At 39.8% G+C, this 5,177-nt stretch overlaps 1 pseudogene; it reads right to left on the minus strand.

The window, feature by feature from the left end:
- Positions 1–3,820: 3,820 nt before the first annotated feature.
- LOC787351 (glyceraldehyde-3-phosphate dehydrogenase-like) lies at positions 3,821–4,730 on the minus strand (annotated as a pseudogene).
- Between the last annotated feature and the right edge of the window lie 447 nt (positions 4,731–5,177).

Here is a 5,177-nt window from a genome sequence, read left to right on the forward strand (position 1 = left end):
AGAAAAGCAGTGTAGCAGCGTATGGAAAGCATAGGTACCTGAATCAGCTGGCCATGGTTTTAAATCCCACTTCTACAGTTTGATGCAAATTGCTTAATTTTTTTTACATTTTTTTGGCATAAGATTCTGTTTACTTGCTCATTCAGCAAATATTTATTATTTATTTTGCACCAGGTACTATGCTAAGTTCTGAAGATTAAACAAATAAGATACATAGTTAAAACTGAAACTGAAGTTGCTTAGTTGCGTCCGACTCTTTGCGACCCCATAGACAGTAGCCTACCAGGCTCCTCTGTCCATGGGATTTTCCAGGCAGTAGTACTGGAGTGGATTGCCATTTCCTTCTCCAGGGGATCTTCCCAACCCAGGGCTCAAACCTGGGTCTCCTGCATTGCAGACAGATGCTTTACCATCTGAGCCACCAGGGAAGATACATAGACCTACATGCAATTCAGTCTCTGAAAGAGAAAATTATAAAATTATACCTACCTCATAGGGTTGTATTGAAAATTAGAAGTGTTATAAATTCATGTTGTAAAATCATAAAATGTAAATACAGCAATATATTTAAATTCTATGGCATCACGTCTAGCCTATAGTAGGTCCGCAATAAATGGTAACTGATATTATTGTTACAAACTCTTAAAGGTATTTTAAAGATTCTCAAGTGATCCTAACATAGAGACAGATCTAGAGCAGTGGTTCTCAAACTAAATTGCAATTAGAATTATTTTTGGAGTTTATAAACTACTGATCATGGGCCCCACCCCCAGAAATTGATTTACTTGAACTCAGGAGTAGCCTGGGTGTTGGCTTTTTAAAAATCTCCTCAGGTAATTGTATATTGCAGCCATGGTTGTGCACAACTGAGAAAATACCAACTGCAAATCTGCCAAATATAATGCATTTGACTTTTTGTTTTCCTTTTCTGTCCTACATGTTCAGTGATAGTATTTATTAGAGATTTTGACAAATGCAACTTTATAATGACAAGACTTCTCATATAACATAAAATTGGAGAAAAATAAGGAAGATGTGCCTGTTCATTTACTTATTTATAGTGTTACAGGGATAGAATACATGGATTCTATACAGGTTTGATTAGCAGTGCTGGAGAGCATCTGCCTGTTTACACTATAACAGGGATTAAGGTGAGGGTGTTATGTTACTGTTGTCATCCTTGTTATCATCATTTCAGCACTGTTTATTGAGTTTTACAGCCAGAAACTAAGAAAGTGTGTGTGTATGTGTACACTTCTCATAACAACCCTGTACCTAATTTAATATTATTTCGAGATGAGTAAAAATATATTTATGATAAATAACTTGACCATATTTAGCAGCCTAGTTAATTGCAAAACCTGGATTTAAAACCAGTTTTGCCTGACTTTAAAACATGCATGCTTAGTTACTTTATACTGTCTAATAAAGAAATGATACTTTACCTATATTTTAAAGTCCTTTCCTTGTTATAATCAGAAATATTCCTTCATTCTCTTCTATGTCATCTGGCTTTGAAATTGTTGCTCTTCTAGTTTTCCAGTGTATATTATGCTTTCTTTGTGACACTTAGGCTGGCATTCATCTCCAATTTTATCTGATATTTAGTATCTGCTTTAATTCTTAAACAAATGTAAATATGATTATTCTATATTACAAATGGTGGTAATGGTGACAGCCTTCAAAATGACTTATGCCAGCACACCCCTGAGGCTCATATGTTGTGACTATCCCGAACTTTGTTGTTCAGATGCTCAGTTGTGTGCAACTCTTTGCAACTCCATGGACTGCAGCACACCAGGCTTCCCTGTCCTTCACCATCTCACATAGACTGCTCAAACTCATGTCCATTGAGTCTATGATGCCTTCTAGCCATCTCAGCCTCTGTTGCCCCTTTCTCCTCTTACCCTCAATCTTTCCCAGCATCAGGGAAGTCAGCTCTTCACATCAGCAAGTCAGCTCTTCACATCAGATGGCCAAAGTATTGGAGCTTCAGCATCAGTCCTTCCAATGTATATTCAGAGTTGATTTCCTTGAGGATATACTGATTTGATATCCTTGCTGTCCAAGGGACTCTCAAGAGTTTTCTCCAATACCGCAGTTCAAAAGCATCTATTCTTCAGCGCTCAGCTTTCTTTATGGTCCAACTCTCACATCCATACATGATTACTGGAAAAGTCATAGTGTTGACTATATGGACCTTTGTCGATAAAGTGATGTCTCTGCTTTTTAATATGCTGTCTAGTTTGGTCATAGCTTTTCTTTCAAGGAGCAAGTATCTTTTAGTTTCATGGCTACTGTCACCATACACAGTGATTTTGGAACCCAAGAAAATAGTCTGTCAATGTTTCTATTGTTTCCCCATCTATTTGCCATGAAGTGATGGGACTGGATGCCATGATCTTACTTTTATGAATGTTGAGTTTTAAGCCTGCTTTTTCACTCTCCTCTTTAACTTTTGTCAAGAGGCTCTTTAGTTCTTCTTCACTTTCATCCTTCACTAAGGATGGTGTCATCTGCATATCTGAGGTTATTGATATTTCTCCTGGCAATCTTGATTCCAGTTTGAACTTCATCCAGATCAGCAAAACCATTTTTTATAGGGTATTTCATAAAACACAGAAGATAACATATTGCTTTAGATACTTTAATGTATAATGAAGGCTTTGGGGATTTCTATTTACACTGAATTAAAGGAAGAGAATGGCAATTTAATTGTGGCAAGATTTGTTTATCCTATCCTTCTCTACTTCAGTATCAGCTATTTTAATGGTTTCCAGTGACACTAAGGGGCCAGTGACACTACCAGGCTCCTTCATCCATGGGATTTTCTAGGCAAGAGTACTGGAGTGGGTTGCCGTTTCCTTCTTCAGGGAATCTTCCCGACCCAGGGATTGAACCCAGGTCTCCCTCATTGTAGACAGATGCTTAACCGTCTGAGCTACCAGGGAAGTCCTTTCTAAAGGGTAGTATTCAAATTTAGTGGTATTCATTTTTTATAGAAAAATATGCTTAGAGAAGATCTTAAAATTGTTTATAACCCCTCTTCAATTAGATGTAACAGTTTAGAATTTTATGAGCATACTTGTCAAGTGATCTCTCTCTCCTTTTGAGGAGTATATGTGGAAACAGAAACAAAGAATATAAACAAACAGAGAAGACAAACAAACAAAGAATACAAACAAACAGAATATGAATGTTTCAGTAAATTCTAGGGATGGAAAAAGTTCTGTTCGTTATTGACTCCAATTCTATATACAATTGCTATTCTGGATAAATGATAGTGACTTCTTTTGTACGTTTAGGCTTCGAGATTTTTCCTAATCAAGCAGGGTAGGATATATAAATAGAAGTACACATATACACACATGCACACATCATACAGCACAGGCCTTCAGAATCAGATTTTGATCCTATTGGATCTGTAGTTGTCTAACTTCAAGTAACTTTGTTCAGTATCAGTTTTCTAATCTATAAAATGGAGATAAAATGCATCATTCAGTGGGTTAACATGAAAAGTAAACAAGACAAAAATACGTGTGTAGCAGATTGAAAAATATACAGTTCAAAAGTTGGTAACAGAATTTCTCTCATGAAAAGAATTGTCTTTATTTAGAAAAGTAAAGTACTTATTTAGGCTGGGTATTTTCCATTGATGGTAAATAATAAGGTAAGGCTCACTAAGTCCCTCCTCTTCAGGGTTTCTGGGAAGGAAAGATGTGATACTCTCAGTATGTTGGGGTGATCCAGTTGAGGTGAGTACCCCAACAGCTGAGGGCCTCTCTCACGCTCTCACTGGGGCTGGAGATCCAGGGTGCTCTTATTCCCCAGAGGCTATGTGGACCATGAGGCCCACTACTCTGTCTGTAGCCAAATTCACTGTCATACCAGGAAATGAGCTTGACAAAGTGGCTGTTAAGGGCAATGCCAGCCTCAGCATCCAGGGAGGAAGAGTGGGTGTCACTGCTAAAATTGCAATAGAAAACTTGGTTTTCAGTATAGCCTAGAATAGTCTTCAGTGAGCCTTGCAGTGCCTGCTTTACCTCTTCTTGATACCATCGTATTTAGCAGCTTTCTCCAGGAAGTGGGTCAGATCTACATCAGACACACTGGGAATGGAGACATGGAAGGCCATGCCAGAGAACTTCCCATTGAGCTCAGGACGATCTTGCCCCAAAGCCTTTGCAGTGCCAGTGGAAGCAGGGATGATGTTCTCAGCAGTTCGTCGTCCATCCCAGGACAGTTTCCCTTGGGGGCCCATCATGATCTTCTGGCTTGCAGTGATGGTATGAACTGTGGTCATGAGTCCCTCTACAGTGATACTGACCAGGTGTGCCAAGCAGGTGGTAGTGCACGTGGCATTTCTGACCATCTTGAGGGACCTGTACTTCTTATGGTTCATGCCCATCACAAATATGGGATATCAACAGAAGGGACAGTGATGATTAGCCTTTTGGATAACCCTTCATGTGAGCCCCAACCTTCTTGAAAGTAGTGAGGACACCAGTGGACTCTATAACATACTCAGTACCAGTGGCACTCCATTTGATATTGACAGAATCTTGCTCCTAAAAAATGAAAGTGGGCTTTCCACTGATGGCAAGCTTCCTCTTCTCAGACTGGACTGTGCCATTGAACTTGCCATGGGTGGAATCACACTGGAACATATAAACCATGTAGTTGAGGTCAGTGAAGCAGTCATTGATGGTAATATTCACTTTATCATAGTTAAACGCAACTGGTGAGCAAGTGCCCAATACAGCCAAATATGTCTTGGGCCCATGGCTGGCATTACATAAGGAAATATGGCTGGCTGTTGAATGGGAAGGGGCAGAGAGACTAAACTTTTTAGGTATGAAGATAAGGTCCTGAAACCAGGTTTAAGAAAAAGTACTCTTGCCTGGAAAATCCCTCAGACAGAGGAGCCTGGTAGGCTGCAGTCCATGGGGTTGCTAAGAGTCGGGCACGGCTGAGTGACTTCACTTTCACTTTTCACTTTCATGCGTTGGAGGAGGAAATGGCAACCCACTCCAGTGTTCTTGCCCGGAGAATCCCAGGGATGGGGAAGCCTGGTGGGCTGCCGTCTGTGGGGTCGCACAGAGTTGGACATGAGTGAAGTGACTTAGCAGCAGAAGCAGCAGCAATAGAAAATAATTAAAACTCTGCTTGAGAAGTGA

The sequence above is a fragment of the Bos taurus genome, chromosome X, assembly GCF_002263795.3.
Source record: "Bos taurus isolate L1 Dominette 01449 registration number 42190680 breed Hereford chromosome X, ARS-UCD2.0, whole genome shotgun sequence".
Classification (NCBI taxonomy): Eukaryota; Metazoa; Chordata; class Mammalia; order Artiodactyla; family Bovidae; genus Bos; species Bos taurus.